This window comes from Pinus tabuliformis, chromosome 4_2, assembly GCF_031772625.1.
Source record: "Pinus tabuliformis cultivar Carrire ecotype Pingquan chromosome 4_2, CPIR1, whole genome shotgun sequence".
In the NCBI taxonomy this organism is placed as follows: domain Eukaryota; kingdom Viridiplantae; phylum Streptophyta; class Pinopsida; order Pinales; family Pinaceae; genus Pinus; species Pinus tabuliformis.
This window is the reverse complement of record NC_142304.1, coordinates 660,545,692-660,565,560: the sequence shown is the minus strand read 5'-3', so window position 1 is coordinate 660,565,560 and position 19,869 is coordinate 660,545,692. Positions and strand designations below refer to the sequence as shown.

The 19,869-nt window shown below is 36.3% G+C and overlaps 1 pseudogene; it reads right to left on the bottom strand.

The window, feature by feature from the left end:
- Nucleotides 1-10,535: 10,535 nt before the first annotated feature.
- Nucleotides 10,536-11,042, bottom strand: LOC149171140 (DEAD-box ATP-dependent RNA helicase 53 pseudogene; annotated as a pseudogene).
- Between the last annotated feature and the right edge of the window lie 8,827 nt (nucleotides 11,043-19,869).

Here is a 19,869-nt window from a genome sequence, read left to right as displayed (position 1 = left end):
AATAGTAGTGTATATAACAACAAAATTATTTATGTGTATGTGCAACTACAAAAGACATATAAACATGATTGGGTAAGTGACAAACAACATACATGATCTTTATTATATTAAGGAGAAATATATAGTAGAAAAAAAAAATTAAAAAATACTAGAGAGTAATTGTTGCTAATTAAACATGAAAATAATAAACTATTATATAGAGATTAAAGTACAAATAAAAAACAATGATGTTACAGTAGAAATGTATAATGGTAAAAGCATAACCAAGGTCATGTAAAATATTTAAAATTTCCAATATAACTATCATAGTGTATGAGCATAGTCATAAGATTGAAACTTCATAAATATCAAATTAACTGTTTAGAAGACGATATTACAGCTATGGAACCGATGGAAGGGAATTCTGGGTACCCCAATGTATTTACCAAATGGAATGCTAGTGTCCACAAAGCTACATGTAAAACACAGGTTGAATAGACATATATATATATATATATATATATATATATATATATATATATATATATATATATATATATATATATATTAACCTATCACTTTCACCATCACCATCACCTTCATCTGTGTCAGCGAGCTCCTTAGAGATATCAACCTTTTCACAAGATTGTAAAGCTACCATAGCTGCAATGAAATGATCCTCGTCGTGGTGGGCACTATATTGCTATTTCAATTGCTTCCTCATGGCGTTCTCATGCAACTCCCTCCACTTGTCTCTTATTTTGATGTTCTAAGTTTAATATTATTGCTCTTTTCCAGGTCCTTTGATGAGGGTTGGCATTAGGGTTTTGGTTATTGGCATTGAATCTTTTCTTATTCGGCATAACTTCCCCATCAAGGCCTTATGTTCATTCTTTCGATACTTTCGCTTGCTTCATTTCCATGACTACAGCCATATTCATTGTTATTTGAAAATTGTGTTAGTTATACACACACATATATATAAGCTATAGAAGGTTATTGCTATCAAGGCCACGGTCATTCTTTCAATACTTTGGCTTGCTTCATTTCTATAACTACAACATATTGTGTTATATATATATATAACACAATTTTTAAATGACAATGAATATGATTGTAGCTATAGAAATGAAGCAAGCCAAAATATCAAAAGAATGAATGTAAGGCCTCATCAGAAATAGCCTTCTATAACTATATATATATATATATATATATATATATATATATATATATATATATATAACCATGAATAGTTAATAGCTATATATATATTACAATGAATAGTTATAGCCATTGGAATGAAGCAAGCGAAAGTATCGAAAAAATAAACATATTCATCGGACTCATTACTCCATTTATTAAATGTTCATTCTTAAATTTTGTCCGGTACTATAGTATTCATATGCTAATATAATAAAGTTTTAGAGTGTTTATAGATTTAAAAAATGATTCCTTTCCTGTTCATGTTAATATCTTTTTTACGTACATTTCTTTTACAGTGATTTGTAAGAACATAACATTACAATATATTTTTCATGTTGGTGCAATGCTGGAGGAATCAACAAAGGATAGTTTGCCCTTCATTCACTTAATAACGCATTTTTAAATTTCCAGCAAAGGATAGTTTGCCCTTCATTCACTTAATAACGCAGTTTTAAAATTTTAAATTTAAATGGGTGAATTTAAAAATCGTTAATCCAAAGGGTCTATTTAAGTGTGTTTGAAAAATGGTTAATAGAAAGGTTCCATTTCATTTAATTGATTTTAAATAAAAATACAAGGTTATAATAATTTTTATTTTATTAGAAAATTTTAGTCATACTTATTATAGAATTTGTTGTTTTAATATTTGTTGCTTTAATGTAAATTAAGTTTAATTGGATAAATATTTAATTAGACTTTTTATTAGGTAAGCTTATGTTATTCATGAAATGAATTTTCCTACATTAAAAATATCAATACTAATTTTTGGCTTGTAGAAACACATTTACATTTGTGTTTTTGGTAAATGAATATATATGTATATAAGAATACTCAATACCATATAAGATTACTCAATAAGAAAGTGAAAGAAGACATATTAAGATATTTTTGCATTAGAAGGAAAAAGGTAATAAAAAATATTATTTTATTTGTGTGAAATGCAAAGGCCTTAATAGAAGAATACTTTTAATAACAATAGTGGAAAATCATTGTAGAGAGTTTGGGCATGCCAAAGGGGTATGAATATCATCCCTTTTACATATGTTAATAATTTTATTTGATTCTAGTTTGTGACTATAAATTCAAGGCCTCTAATAAGGGTGAGCTTAGAAAGGTGCCAATTAGTTATTATAAACATCTAGAGCATATATTATATATGTTATAACGTATATTATATATGTAATAATGTATTATAATAGGGAAATGTATGCATCAAATGGTATGATTTCATTTAGGCACAACAATGGTAAAAGTCACCATTAGATTTGGGTGAATTTTCTAGCATAAGGTAAGTCTTGATGAAATGGTAGCAAGGGGACCTTAAGATATCATTTTGCTTGAATGTTAAATCATATGTAGAAAAAAATAATTATGGAAAAAATGTGGAACTTAGTTACGTGACATATTTATATACGTGGATATGAATCAATAATAATTATTATATGATAATAATAATAATTATATTATAATTATGATAATATTTATAATTTTTATTATTTTATTATTTTATTATAATAATATGATAATATTATTGATATTATCGACAATATAATAAATCCAGGGGATTATTGATATTATAAACCCAAGGGATTATTAATATTATAAATCCAAGGGATTAATATTATTTTCTTTCCAGATGAAAAAAACATTGGTTTATATAATGTACCAATACATGTTTTCTCATATAACAAAATATACAACTTCTATCTACATATATCTGGAAAGGATAAAAAAAACCTTAAATTACTAACAAAGATAACATGTTCAAGTTATGCCACATGTTGCATATCTCCTATATATTATCATAGCATAACATATATCAAATAGAGTGTCAGATGTAACAAAATTCCGAGACCATGGATGTGAGCAATACAGCCATTAAGATCAGGCGTGGAAAAGGTAGTATTGGAAATAATCCCATCAATGAGCGATCTTGAGTCCCCATATATATGTATGTTATAAATAGCTAGTCTTTTGAGTCCCCATATATATGTATGTTATAAATAACCAATTTTCTGAAAAACCATAGTAGGCCACATAGTGATATTACCTCTACCCTCATGTTCGTACCTACACCTGCATTCCAAGAAAATTTGTAGTGTGACCTGCGATCCAATTCAAGCCATAAACCACATCCACAATGTCTTCTTTGTGCCTCTCCATCAAAGTAACCTGCAAGAAAAATAATTTGTGGAGGAAATTTTGGATCGATAGATCCTTAACTCTCTGTGAATCTGATCCCAAAGTGTCCAACTACATTCCAATTTTGTCGAAGATTTTGTATATGTCGATTTCATAATTTTCAAATATAAAACCATTTATGGCTTTTGTATTTCCCAAAATATGAAGAGTGGGATAGCTTGTAGTGGACCACCATGTTCCAACCACTAGTTGCGATGTTGTTCAATGGATATGAACTTCTTGAAAGGGATGTTGTATTGTAGCATGATGAAACGCCAAACCTGCACAATAATAGAGCCTTCCAAAAGAAGATGTGTGCTTGTCTCCAATGAATTTTTGCAGAGGGAGCATCTACCAAGCCCCTACATTCTTTTTTTCCTTAGATTCTCCCATGCCAAGGTTTTATTGTGTCAAATCTACCATGTATATAGAATAATTTTATAGGGAATGTTTAACTTCCATATTCTAAAGAACCAACAAGACTGTGTAAAAGAGTGTATGGAAGTAATAATGTACCTATATGTATCTGCTACAATGAATGAGTTGCCTCTCAAATTTCCAACCCATGTGATGTAATCTCCATCCTCATTCTAGCATAGTCCCACATGGCATAGGGACTATATATATCCACCCCATTCCTTCGCGATATTTCTAGTTAATCCCAAGGGATTAATATTATAAACCCAATGTGTTAATAAACCAAAGTAATTATTGATATAATCGTTTATGATATTAACCATATATAATTTTTATTATATTTTATATACAACTTGTTTGTAGAAAGTAGTAAAACCAGCATAGGTCCATCTTAATTTGTGATCTACGAAGCACTAAAAGGGATCAACCCTCTCAAGATTCAAACCCCTTTCTAAGTACAAAACTTGAACAAAGGTATTCATTTGATTCCTCTTGACTCTTGGTACATTCTAATTTAAAATAGATATTTTCTAATTTTGAATGATAGACCAATAAAATGTTTTAACTATAACATTATTTTTTTCCCATAAGGAAAAATCGTAATTTCATTATAAAGAGGAAATTATATTCTGTAAATGCTGGTGCATATGCAGTGCATGATCAAAATCATGTATAATAGAATTGTTGCCTTTTATCCACACTGGGAGCAACAGATATATAAACAGAACTAAGAGTCATGTGATAAGCAAACTGTTAACATGTACAGTGACAGTATATACAATCAAAAAAGGCTTATACCTGATCAAAAAATATGAACATAACCAGTAACATGTCATGAATTATACATTAAGTTCCATAAAAGGCCTATGATAATATTGATATAAGGCTTCCCCATTTTTTTCTCTAATCATCCAGATGCCCAGCTCCCCGATCACAGCCTAAGTTGTCGACAGCTCCGTTCTGCTCCTTGTAAATATGTGAGCAAGTGAATGTGTCAAAATATGAGATCAATCTCAAAGTCTCATCCAAGATGTCCAATAATGTATATGTAGAAAATCTAGTTTTCTTATTCAGCCAATCACATATTATTTTAGAGTCACAATAAAGTTGTAAATCTGTGCAATTTTTGTCCAATGCGAATTGTATGATATATTTGGCAGCAAGGATCTCGGCTGAGTTGTTTTTGCATCTGCAGAATCCAATCAGCATGTTGTATGAATGATGTTGGGATAGGTGAAGAATAGCACCCCCTCCACAGCCTTGTTCTTGGGTTGCACCGTAAAAAAAATCCCAAGGTTTATTGAAATTTATATGTAGATGAGAGGGGTTGCATCGATTACTGGGAGGAGGATCATCTGGAATGAGTGAGTAATCAGCAATGACTTTTGTTGCCAAGACAACCCAGTTCGGTGCTAAGTCATAAAATATGTTGCGATTCCTAGCAATCCAAATTGTCCAGCAGATTAGCAGTGGAAGATTCTGAATCTTTTGTGTTAAGGAAGTATGATACCAGATTTACCAGGCAGTAAGGATAGAGTTCCCAACCCAGGTTTCAGCAGGAATAATTTGCTGTAGGATAAGTTTCCACAGGTCACAAGTTGCTAAACATTCTAAAAAAAGGTGAGAAGTGGACTCATTTGCCTGCTTACAAAAGCAGCACCAGTGGGGACCATGTTGCACTCACTTGAGAATGTTTTCTCCAGTAGGAATTTTGTTCCAGAGGATGGTCCACATTAAGAATCTAGATCTAGGGGGGGCCTTTAGTTTCCAAAGATGTCTCCACTATTCAGCAAGTAGTAGAGGCTTCCTTAGTGCTGCCAAAGTCAAATAACCATCCTTTGGGGTATACCTGCCATCTTTTGAAAGTGCCCAAATAATCTCATCATCCCCTTCAAGTATATGGATGTGGGCATTCATGAGGGCTTAGGTGTACTCCTCCCATTGCTGTGACCAATAGGAGGAATGTTTAACTGTTCTGCAGATTTCCAGGCTTGTTGAAGGAAAGTGGAATTTTCCAGGTCAGCAATTTGAGATATATAAGTGAAATTTTGTTGTTGGAGATACTGAATGAGATCCCTGGGTAATCGATGCATGTCCCCACATCCCACCCAAGGATCAAGACCAATTTGAACAATATGTCCTGGTCAAATTCTCCAGGTGATACCTTCCCTGATCGGGCTCAAAGCCTTAAGTACAACCTTCCAGATAATTGAGACCCTTGAGGTACTTAGATGCGCTCTCCTAATCCAGTCCATGATGTGTAAAGGAGCAATGTATTTTTCATATGTGACCCTCATCCATAGGCTGTCTGCTGCTACTAATTTCCAGCCAAGTTTTGCAGCAAGTGCTAAAGAGAAATCCTCTAACTTTTTTAGGCCCCACCCTCCCCAATTTTTTGGTAGATTCAGGGCCTCCCACTCGACCCAAGCAAAAATCCTTCCCTGTTTGTTCCATTGCCAAAGAAACCTACAACGGAGGGCTTGAATTCTATTGAGAATGCCTCTGGGTATTGTTTAGTCAATTTAATGTCTTAAATTGCTCTACATAAATTATCAATCCGGGTATCGTAAACTGATGAAGTGTGGTGCACTATATGTGCTTAGTTAACCTTTCTCTTACTTCGTTGTTTTATAGTTTATGTTCAACTCTTCCTAAAACTCTGCTTCAAACACATGTGTTGTGTAAAGCACGATTAAGAAGTAGTCAGAAATAAGTCCAAAAAGTAGTCAAGCTCCAAGGTGACAAGTAAGAAAAACCACTTTAAAGACCAGTTATAATGTTCAACTCTTCCTAAAACTCTGCTTCAAACACATGTGCTGTGTAAAGCACGATTAGGAAGTAGTTAGAAATAAGTCTAGAAAGTAATCAAACTTTTAAACTTGCAAAGAAAGAGCTTGAAAGAAATAACTTGAAATGAAACTGAAAGCAAAGAACTTGAAATGACTTGAAAGTAAATGACCACTTCCAATGGCACTAGACACCATTCATGCTGCTGCAAATAAAAGAAAAGAAAGTCACTTTTAAAACCAAAGATAAATATTATCTCTCTCTAACTCGATGCTTCTAAGCACATGTACTGTGTAAAGCACGGATAGAAAGTAGCTTAAGTTGAATTAGAAAAGTGAGAAAAATCTGCTTTAAAGACTAATGATAATATTTTGCTCTTTCTAATTCTCTACTTCAGCCATATGTACTATGCAAAGTATGATTAGAAAGTAGTGAAAGATTAGTCTAAGAAGCACTTAAAACCAAAAATCTACTTTAAAGACTACTAATAATATTTTGCTCTTTCTAACTCTCTACTTCAGCCATATGTACTATGCAAAGTATGGTTAGAAAGTAGTGAAAGAACAGTCTGAAAAGCACTCAAAGCCAGCTGCAAGTTAGTGATATTTTGATCTTAAAATATAACAATTTATGATGAAGATCATTTATGTGTTAGCAGCTCTTTGAGAAATAGAATTAAAAATCAGCTATAAAAACAAAGGCAGCAGCTTGAACCTGTCAACTTCAAATACTATTAGTTTGTAAAGCAAATACATAAACATAAAAACAAATCCCGGGAGAAAATAAAATGCAATAATTCAAACTGTACAAGGCAGGGGCCCCCTTCTACCTATGAAATCAAAGCATACTTAAAATTGCATGAATGAAAATCTAATCTACCTTACATTCTACAAAGCAATATTTACAAAATGAAATATAATCTACTTACATCCTAATATGCTCCATGACATCTACTTCACATCTCCTTCCATGTTGAGAACATCAAAGCTTTATTCAATTTCTTCAAAAGTGCAAAGTACAACAAAGCTCTCCAAAGAGAGACTAAAAAGAGACTAAAAATACTAACTAATGAAGGAGAGAGACCTCCTATTTATACAAAAAGATGAGAGCCTTCTCATTAATGATAATCCATGAATCTCTCCCTCTACCTCTAGAGTCCTAATCAAAATAGGAACTGATAAGACACATGTCTTTTAGAGTTACAATACAATTAGGAGATGTGACACATATCCTCATGATCCCATGATTCTTTCCAACCAAATTCGAATTTGGCCTTAGAGTGCCACATAAGGGTCTTCTAGAAGTCTCCTTTCAACCTACACATGTCAACAAACTCAACCCATTGGTTAGGTATAAGCATATGCACATTATTTTCTAATGTTTAACCACAAATTCACTTAAAAGGCTTAGAAATAATAAATATTGGAAAAACATAAAGGTAGCCCAATGATAATGAAAGTGGGATGAATGTGGTGACATAGTAGTGAAATGGAGGTGATATAATGAACATAATAGTGAAAGTGTAATGGAAATGAATGACATTTTCAAGACTCAACATACCCCCCAACTGAAGCTATTGCATGTCCTCATGCAACATATATTACATTGACTCTTTTGATTCTTGAGCTTTGGCTTAACTTTGCATGATATCATTTGATAACTTCATATTTCTGCAAAGTGTTTCACTTGAATTGCAACCTGGTTGGTTCTTGTGTTACAACCATTTTTTTTTTTTTTTGTTGCCTTCTATTTTGATCTTTGAACTTTGCGTAATGATATTTTGATTATTGTTGCTAAGTATATCTTTATTGGATTGCATGATGGTTGGTTCTTGTGTGACAACCATGATTTTGTTTGTATCCAATTTATCCTTTAAGCACTTTTTCAAAAGCCATTGTATGCTCATAATAGCAATGTAATAATTAATATATATTGAAAGTATGTGAGCTCTTGAATATGTTATGGACATGGAAAGATATGAATATGAATGTATTTCCCCCCCCAACTGATGGTATTGGCAATTTTATGAAATGAGGAAGAGAAATGTTTTTCCAACAAGTATCATTCTAGCTTTTTATGGAATTCTATGGTTAAAAGTTAGAAAATGCTGTACCTTCACTTACCCTTTGGAATGGATGAGTTGTATGTGTGTGGTGGCTGAAAACTTCTGATCATATTCTTCTTCAAGTGGCTGAACAAGAGGAGTCATGGATAGAGAGATAAGATGGCTTTTTATTGCTTCTACTAAAACTTGTTGAATCTGCTCCAAAATGCTGAAAATAATAGTCTTCATGTCTTCAAAACTCATTGGCACAATTCCTACTATGTGAAAAGATGTTCTGATGTCGAACATAGTAGGAAATTGTTGGCTTAGTGGCCATTAATGGATGCCACTAGTCAACACGAGTACTCTCACCATTGATGTCAATGAGAGTCAAGATGCCCAAACACATCTTGCTAGGTACGAATGAATTTGCTGATGTCGAGTCACCTAGAAGATCTAACGAACAAGGGACATTAATGTATTCCCATTGTTTGTCAGCATGAGAACTTGCCATTAAGGCATGCAAGTCTCAAGGTGTTTTTACAAAGAACTTAGACTCAAAGGACTATGGACTAATTTGCATTGAAGCAGGGCTTATTTGCAGAATGAAAATGACAAGGAATGGAAAGTGAAAATGGAAAATGGCAATGGAGAACAGAAATGACAATGGGCAATAAGCATGTGAATGAGCCTTTTGCTTTTATTGGTGGGTTATGAATGGACAAAAAGAGATGGAAAGTGTATGTGAATGAAAATGGAAAATATGGAGTGGAATGAGGTGAATGGTTTATTATGGAGTATGGATGTGATGGATGGATGTGATGGAGACAATAATATCTGAAAGTTTTTCAAGTATTTGGATCTGATTTTGCATCAGCATATTTCCTCTTTGTTGCGGATCAACCTCTTATGAAACAAATTGGTCTCTTAGAGAGACATCATTCCCTTGTAGTCATTTGTCCTTCCTCCTAGAACCTGCAAAAAAACTAATACTTCTTCCGCAATGGAATGTAAGATTATCAAAGGAGAGAGGTGATCAATCTCTCTAGTTATGATATTTACACACAAAACTAAGAATTTGTATTAATGAAACAAGTTCTCAAAGGAAAAATCAAAAGAATTTATACCTGCTTTGGAATTAGTGCCTCAAGTTGATGTTGCTTCTTTTCAGCAATTTATTTCATTATTTGCCATTTCAAACTCTAATGATATATTTCTCATTGTATATATCTTGTTGAGATCTTTCCAATGGTACTTAAATCATCAAAATCTGATTTTGTATGAGAAAGATAGGCTGATTTGAACAATGAGGTTTTTCTGGCTGCGGAATTGAGGAACAGCTCTGTAGCTAAAAATCTTGAATAAAAAGTTAGCCATTCAATTTTCATTATCAGTCCAAAATTAATCAATACCTTCAGAAAAGTGAGAAAATAACTTGTTCATTTCATTGATTCAAAATTATTATTTTTTCTTGACATGCAGCGACTTAATGTGGCGACTCAGTGTGGCGACTTTGTGATAACACCCAATTTGACTTCCTTTTGACCGGGGTCTTTTTTATCAAATTTGACCGAATGAATAGGACACCATCCATGTACTGACATTTCCCTAGCTACCCATGTGACCTGTTTTGCCTGATGACACCTACAACCTAGAGTTTAACAAAACAGCTGCGGGATCACTAAATGGCTGCGGGATCGCTAAATGGCTGCGGGATTGCAGAGTGTAGAAAGTGCAGTGAAATGGAGTGGCTGTGTGCGAACGAACTAAGCAGTTTCTCCATCTCAAGCTTCGGCTGAAAAATGGAACTGTGGAGTTTGAAACATGAAAACCAATTTCATACCTAGGAGTTTCAATCGCTGATCAAAAAGATTAAATTTATGCTACTAAACTCCTTCAAATATTTTAATGTCTCATCTAGTCACTAAGAGCGGTCTCCATAGTCTCCAAACCTGCTACTGGAACCTGTCTGAGAACTAGAAGACTCCCCATAGTCATTAAAACGGCGGGATCCAGAATCACCGAAACCACCAAATCTATCGTCTATTTCCTCTTTCATCCTAGCCAGCTCTTTAAACTTGGAACCTATATCACTTTCAATCATCTTAACTTTTCTAATCTGTTGGTCAGTATGGATAAGGATAGCATTGCCCGTCCTACCAGCACGCCCTGTTCGCCCAGATCTATGCACAAAAATCTCTGAAGTTGTTGGGAGCTCATAATGAATAACCAGATCCACATTAGGAATATCAAGACCGCGTGCAGCTACATCGGTAGCAATCAGCGCATTAAAAGGGCTCTCATGAAATCCAGCAAGAGTCTTCTCTCGCTGATTCTGTGAAATATCACCATGAAGAGGTTCACATGGAAGTACCCGACCCAGTGCCACCGACAGACTATCCGCATCTCGCTTTGTTTGAGTGAAAACCATACATTTACCTAAATTGCTCCACCTTAGTTCCATTTCTTTCCAACATTTAACCGGCAACGATTAATGACAGAGAGTCGTGTTTGATTGAAACACGTCTCTAAACAGGTGTAAAGTCATGTAATTTATTGTTTATGCCAGCATTTAATTGATCCTCATTAGAACTCTTTCCCTCAGGCCCGCGGAGTTATTCAAACAACCAGTTAATAACTCAATTTTCACGCGCGGCAGTCAAAAACGGGCTCCAAAGAACCGAACATTTCTCCCAGACCACCACGAATTTTCCAAATCAGTTTCTGGGTTATCTAATTAACCCACCTGGCAACAAAACCCATGTTTTATTTTTTTGAAATTCGCTACCATTTGGGCAAATCGAGCATGTAAAGTTTGACGTTTTTCTGCTGTTTGCGTTTTTTCTCTGAGTTAATTTTTCTGTTCTGCATTTTTTGCATTCGTTTTTCTTATCTGATCTATTGTTTTGCAGGTGTGTTGGATACCACTGGAGTGCTTGAAGATGGTGAAAGGGATTGAAACGACTTACTGTCCATCAGGCTCTTATTAGTCTTACAATTGCACTGAAACGATTTCGAACTGGGAGGTTTGGCAAGCTGAACAAGAGGGTAACATTCCCTGAAACACTAGATTTGTCACCTTAGATGAGTGGAAAGGGAAATGGTTTGCTCATATACAAGCTTTATGCTGTTGTTGTGCACGTCGATATGCTTAATGCGTCCTTTTTTTTTGTTTGTTATGCAAAGGACCTGCATGGATCATGGTATAGAATACTGCTCAGTCATCAGCGGCAGAACCAAGAACACTCAGTAATGATAAAGACTTTGTTGACTCCCAATTTAATTTGGCATTATTCAGAAGCTTTGACATCATTAGTAAGTTTAATTCTCTGCTTCTAATTGATAAGGTAGCTATCCAAAGGTGAAATCAACTCAGAAATCTGCCACTAAATGATGAATGCCTCCTACAGGAATCAACAGGTCAAAGCTTGAACAGGGAGGCATATTTTTTTTTTTTTATTGAAGCCACAGTGAAAACTAAGAATGGAGATAGCCCTAGATTGTTTTTCTCTCTCTTTTTTTTCTCTTCTCTGAAATTGTAAAATTTTTATAAAAAGGATTAATGATTTTCAATTTCAGGCAGCAAATACTTCAAGAAAAACATGTTAAAAACAAGACTTTGACTAAGGTCCTAGGCTGGTTTTTCATCGATCTGAGCTGGGTGACTAGGATAGGATCCATGTCGGGACAATTCTGGAGATGCCCATGTGGTCGGTTTTTTCATTAGATGCCTGTAACTTGTTAAACCTTGAAACAGCTGCGGGATTGTCAGATAGCTGCGGGATCAGGGCAGTTCCTGCAACTAAGTTGCAAAACCTTATTTGAACAAGATACAGTGTTTTGAAGACCACTACAAAGCATAACCAGACAATTTTGGACAATTTGAACCTATCAAAGCACTTGAGTTTTATTTTTTCATTTTTATTTTTTCATTTTTTTTATTGAATCAATTGAAGTGATGAAGTTTATTTTGTCTCCTATTTTTTTTTGTAACAATTCTTTTTCTGATCCTCCAGATCACACAAAGTGCAGGAGGAGAGCATACTCAAGAATTATTGTTTTGTCTTTTTTACTTAACAATCCTTTTTCTGATCCTCCAGATCACACAAAGTGCAAGAGGAGAGCATACTCAAGGATTATTAATTTTTTTCCAGATGTAAGAAATAAGGTCTCCTAATTACACTTCCCCGGCAACGGCGCCAAAATGTTTAGTCAATTTAATGTCTTAAATTGCTCTACATAAATTATCAATTCGGGTATCGTAAACTGATGAAGTGTGGTGCACTATATGTGCTTAGTTAACCTTTCTCTTACTTCGTTGTTTTATAGTTTATGTTCAACTCTTCCTAAAACTCTGCTTCAAACACATGTGCTGTGTAAAGCACGATTAAGAAGTAGTCAGAAATAAGTCCAAAAAGTAGTCAAGCTCCAAGGTGACAAGTAAGAAAAACCACTTTAAAGACCAGTTATAATGTTCAACTCTTCCTAAAACTCTGCTTCAAACACATGTGCTGTGTAAAGCACGATTAGGAAGTAGTTAGAAATAAGTCTAGAAAGTAATCAAACTTTTAAACTTGCAAAGAAAGAGCTTGAAAGAAATAACTTGAAATGAAACTGAAAGCAAAGAACTTGAAATGACTTGAAAGTAAATGACCACTTCCAATGGCACTAGACACCATTCATGCTGCTGCAAATAAAAGAAAAGAAAGTCACTTTTAAAACCAAAGATAAATATTATCTCTCTCTAACTCGATGCTTCTAAGCACATGTACTGTGTAAAGCACGGATAGAAAGTAGCTTAAGTTGAATTAGAAAAGTGAGAAAAATCTGCTTTAAAGACTAATGATAATATTTTGCTCTTTCTAATTCTCTACTTCAGCCATATGTACTATGCAAAGTATGATTAGAAAGTAGTGAAAGATTAGTCTAAGAAGCACTTAAAACCAAAAATCTACTTTAAAGACTAGTAATAATATTTTGCTCTTTCTAACTCTCTACTTCAGCCATATGTACTATGCAAAGTATGGTTAGAAAGTAGTGAAAGAACAGTCTGAAAAGCACTCAAAGCCAGCTGCAAGTTAGTGATATTTTGATCTTAAAATATAACAATTTATGATGAAGATCATTTATGTGTTAGCAGCTCTTTGAGAAATAGAATTAAAAATCAGCTATAAAAACAAAGGCAGCAGCTTGAACCTGTCAACTTCAAATACCATTAGTTTGTAAAGCAAATACATAAACATAAAAACAAATCCCGGGAGAAAATAAAATGCAATAATTCAAACTGTACAAGGCAGGGGCCCCCTTCTACCTATGAAATCAAAGCATACTTAAAATTGCATGAATGAAAATCTAATCTACCTTACATTCTACAAAGCAATATTTACAAAATGAAATCTAATCTACTTACATCCTAATATGCTCCATGACATCTACTTCACATCTCCTTCCATGTTGAGAACATCAAAGCTTTATTCAATTTCTTCAAAAGTGCAAAGTACAACAAAGCTCTCCAAAGAGAGACTAAAAAGAGACTAAAAAGACTAACTAATGAAGGAGAGAGACCTCCTATTTCTACAAAAAGATGAGAGCCTTCTCATTAATGATAATCCATGAATCTCTCCCTCTACCTCTAGAGTCCTAATCAAAATACGAACTGATAAGACACATGTCTTTTAGAGTTACAATACAATTAGGAGATGTGACACATATCCTCATGATCCCATGATTCTTTCCAACCAAATTCGAATTTGGCCTTAGAGTGCCACATAAGGGTCTTCTAGAAGTCTCCTTTCAACCTACACATGTCAAAAAACTCAACCCATTGGTTAGGTATAAGCATATGCACATTATTTTCTAATGTTTAACCACAAATTCACTTAAAAGGCTTAGAAATAATAAATATTGGAAAAACATAAAGGTAGCCCAATGATAATGAAAGTGGGATGAATGTGGTGACATAGTAGTGAAATGGAGGTGAAATGGAGGTGATATAATGAACATAATAGTGAAAGTGTAATGGAAATGAATGACATTTTCAAGACTCAACAGGTATCCAGGCCAAGGACATCCAATAAACTGGGGTGGCTTCCAAGACACTTTTGATAAGAGTGAGTCTTCCAGCCCGTGAAAGATATTTGAGGTACCATGTATTTAGTCTTTTCTCCAACTTGGATATGAGCCAAGTCCAGTCTGCAGTTTTATAACCTAGTGGCTTCAACTTGTACCCCAGATATTTTAGACCATCAGCTAAATGCAACTGAGTGAAGTGGAAGCACTGAAGTGCAAAAGTTGTCTCGTGCGGAGTACATTTAGCTGTTGTCAAGGTAGACTTGCTGTCATTTATAATCATACCTGTTGCCACTTGGAAGAGGGTGAAATTTGCCTTGATGATGACAATGTCCCCAATACTGCCATTGATAAAGACTAGGATGTCATCAACAAAAAGAAGGTGTGTCAGGGTGCAACCTTCTGATATCTTTATGCCTTTTAGTCTGCCCCTTTGATGCTCATCTTTGATGAGATTTCTGAGATATTCCATAACGAGCAAGAAGAGCAAAGGTGAGAGGGGACATCCCTGTCTCCGCCCCCTTATAGAGGTAAAAAAAAGGAGATGCACTTCCATTCACCAGGACACTGAAGGGGATATTAGTAATGCAGCTCATGATCAATTTAATGAATAAGTCAGGGAAGCCTAAATGAGTTAACAACATTATTATATAAAGCCAATTAACTTTGTCGAATGCTTTTGATAAATCGACCTTCATAATCATACCTTTGCCACGCCTTGAGTGTAATGTATGAATTACTTCCTGTGCGGTGCCAACAACTTCATGGATCTGTCTGTTTTGTAGGAAAGCAAATTGCTCTGGTGAGATATGGTTAGAGAGGATAGGTTTCATCTTGTTGGCAATAATCTTGGCTATGATCTTATATATGCAATTGCAGAGAGATATGGGGCGAAATTCCTCAAAGGAGTCCAGGTTGTCTTTCTTCAGAATGAGTGAAAGGAAGGTAGAGGTAATAGAAGTTTCAAGAAAGCCTCTAATTCTCGAATCCTCAACTATTCTGAGCAGGTATTCCCCAATGATGTCGAAGAAATCCAAGTAGAATTCCACCGACCAATCATTAGGACCCGGGATCTTATCCTTTTGGACCATTTTAAGGTGTGTTCCAATTCCTCCAGAGTTACTGCCTTAATTAAATCATCTCCTTCCACAGGATCCACATATCTGGGAAAGAATTGTGCCACCCTGATGATTTCTGCAAGGTTTGTCTCCCTAGGGGCTTGGTATGCACTTTTGAAATGTGAGGAGGAAAGTTTAGCAAGTTGTGGAAAAGTATTTAAAATCTGCCCCTGAGCATTCTGTAGCTGCCATATGGTGTTGATCGCCTTTCTTCCATTGGCGAATTTATGGTAGAATTTGGTGTTTTCATCCCCTTCCAACATCCAGATGGCTCTGCTCCTCAAGTGCCAGGTTTCCTTCTTATCCTTAAGAATTTTAGCTCTCTCAGCATAATGAGAAACCATCCTATCCTTATGTTCTTCTAAGGAGTAGATGCCTCCTAGATTATTCTCAAAAGCGGCAATTTCAGATTCAATTCTACAGAGAGTTTGATCCTCCTGTATTCTTTTGTTATGAGCCCAAAGTTTGGACATCTTCTTAGGGGTTGAAAGATTTTGTATAAATCTTCTGGTACTATCTTCTCTTCTCTCAGGGGGGTTTTCTCTCCAGAAATCAGAGACCAATTTTTTATAAGAGTTGTCCTTGAGCCAGACAAAGAAAATTTAAAGGGTCCTTTAGGTTTTGCTCACCCCCCTTCTATTTCTAGGTAAATGGGAAGGTGGTCAGATATTCCACCAGTACCAACCCAGTGTCTGATTTGAAGCCCCAGGTCCAAAACCTTTTCTTTGACAAGGAAGCGGTCAAGTTTGCGGGCCAAACTGTCTTCCCCAGTCCTGTTGTTCCTCCAAGTTGCTTGGGGTTTTGCTGAGAGAATATCTATTAGATGATGGGCATCCAGTTCAGATAAAAAAATAATCCGAGAGAGAGTCTTGCTGTGCCCTGTGACCCCAGGATTCAACATGTCCAATGGAAAAATTAAGGTCACCACCCAGGATCAGGTGGTCGGACAAAAGTGAATCAGAGCTTAGGAGGTTTTGCCAAAATGTAGGTCTATTCTGGCATGGGCCATAGACATTTAAGATCTGAAATTGTATCCCCAATTTAGCTACATTGATGTCTGCACCAAGATGACCTAGCCCACCCCAGCAATTATGTAATTTAATGGTGTGGGAGTTGTAGCCCAAAGCAGGACCTCCCGACCTCCCATGCACATCAAGTCCAAAAAATATCTAACTAGGGAGCATGTTTTGGAGAGACTGTGCTATGTCTAAAATAGGTCTCAGGGTTTCTTGCAGAAAGATAATATCAAGTGGAGCAATTTTTAATAGTCGACGAAGAGCTAGTTTCTTGTCTAACCTAGCCAGCCCTCTACAGTTGTAGGAGAAAATCTTCATGTAGGGGGGTAGGTTGGGATTCTCTTGCTCTAAGAGTCCCTAGGATGGTAGATTGAACCCCCAAAGCAATCTCATCTTCAGCTGTGCCTTAGGCTTTAGAGAGGAAGGAGGGTTGACCCCTTTGAAGTTTAGGGGGAGGGGGAGGGTGGAGGATTCCAAGCCCAAAATGATCCTGGGCTTATCTTTTAGATTTCGAGCGAGTCATGTATCTCTCAGGAAGGGGGACCTGGAGGGATAGAGTAGTAGTCAAGGGATGAGAGGGAGGATTTGAGGAGGGAGCAGGGTAGAATATGGGGGCGGATGTAATCGGGCATGTGAGTGGAGTAGTTTTAGGGGAGTTTGAACCAAAATCCTGATCCAGATGATCGATTGTAGGGTTTATTACATGAAGTTCAGAGAAAATGCTAGATAAAAAACAGTCAATATGAGAAGTGTTGCAAGTGGGCATAGGGATGATGGAAGAGTTCATACCCGTCCAGGGCAAGCTCTTAGATGGCAACATTGGTTGAGACAGAGGAGGCTGCTGTGAACGGTTTGGAGGCCTCCCTCGCTTCTTCGGCTGTGCAGGAGTCGATGCGTCTTCTGTTTCTTGACCGAGATCTCAGCTGCATCCGAGTCCTGTGAGGCCATGAGAGCCTAACTCCTAGGCTGTTCATCATGATGAGTATGCTGATGGGAGGCCATATCTTGTTCTGTGGCCTGTTTTTTCTTTTTGTCCAGCAGAGGGAAGTCCTTAAAAATATGCCCGACCTTATGGCACCGACGACATCGAAAAGGAATGCCCTTGTAGTCCAGCAATTTCCGTTTGGTGTGGTTCCTCCAACGAATGTCAATAAACTCAAGCAAACCCTCAGACAAGTCCAAATGTACCAAAATCCTTACGTATGCTAATTTCCCCGAGTTCTAGTATGAATCATCAAAAGTGAGGTAAGTGTCGAGTGCATTTCCTATATGCTTGAAGATGTCCTCTGTCCAGAAATGCAAGGGTAGACCAAGAAAGTGTACCCATATCGGACCTGCATCCACCCTCTCCCTCGCCAAATCGAAGAGGGGTGTCCATCATTAGAGGAGAACCGGGGCAAGGTTTAGGTGCCAGACCGTGGATAGCACCCAGTTGGTGTGCTCCAAGCAGCTGAAATGTAATGTGAACCAACCTTTGACTAGGGTTTGTACCTTCGGAATCTCCTTCAGGTTTTCTCCCCAAACCTCTGAGACCCATTGCTGCAGTTTGGCCACAATGTAATGTCTACCTCACACCTAGCCAACCAAGACCTTCTTTGCTATGTCCATGGCGTCTAGTAATTTTATGTCTTCAGCAATATTAAGGGGTGTTGTCTAGGCACGAAGCTTTGGACATCGATTCTTTATCGAATGCCGTGAAACCCCAGCGTCCGTTGCCTCCTGTGTCGAAGCGGGAAGTGAAGGTCCCGGTGGAGAAACCCTAGGGTTGTCCGACGCCTCCTGCGGGATGGTAGAAAAAATGCCGGAGATGGGACCGATGCTTGTGAAATGCCCCCGAGAGGGAGCTGAGGAGGTCCGCAGAGCAATATGATCCGATCCTACTATTGTCGAGCCCTCAGGGAGATTAGGGGAGATGAAACTGGACACCGCCGAATGTGAGTTTTGAGCATTCTTAGTTGCAAGGGTTTGGTCAATAGGTTTGAGTGGTGGGGAAATGTGTGCCTGGGAACACAGCAAGATAGTATGAGTAATGAGAACCGGGGGAGAGGCCGCTTCTTCAGGAAGTGTAACCGACGAGATGTGAGGGCGAGTTATCGGAGGTAGGGCTTCAACTTCGTCGATCAGATCGAACATGAAGGGGAAGAGACTAGCAGCGGTGGTATTGATGGGTGTCCATGAGGGCACATCCTCCAAAGGGTCCAGGAAATCGCCCAAGTCATCCATGCTTATCGGGGGAAGTTACGATAGCTGCCAGAAGAGGACAAAAAAACAACAACAAACCATGGTTAGTCACCGGGAAGGCCAGTAAACCAGAGTGGGAGAGGGAAAAACCGCAAACAGCTAGAGGCGGTCAAGGCAGGTAACCCTTATATCTTGAATTAGAAAAAGCTATCTTTTTGTCTGAAGTTAAAATCTTTTACTCAACATACATAAGCATTGAATTTTGTGTGTGTGTGTGTGGTTCACAGACCCCATAGATAAATAACCTCTACATCCATTGAATATTTGTACCAAGCAAATACCCCCAAAGGGATCACTTCCTACGGGCTCAATCATGGAGCCTGACCTTGAGAGTGTCAAGAGAATTGAACTAGTGACCTCTCAATATGTGCTTTAACAAGGGGGACTTAACAAATTGAACTAACCCTATTAATTATTATTATTATTATTATTATTATTATTATTTACAACTTAAGATATCAAAGCGATATTAAACATTAAAGGAATTAGAAATCTCCCTCATAGCTTCAATTAATGGAATACAAACCCTCACACTTTTTCTCTCTCTATATATAATTGATATTAAAATATTTTACTCAACATGCATATTGAAATATTTGATTCATAACCCACATTAAAAAAATTGTTATTAATATATTTTGAATGTTATATATCAACTTTATATTAAGAATGAAATAACTTACACATCTCCCTTGCAAAGGAAAGTGAACATATAAGAAAAACTAATTTAAATTATTTTATTTTTATCTATATATAAAATTGATATAGAATTATGTTATTTAATATAGACATTGAAATATTTTATTTATAGCTG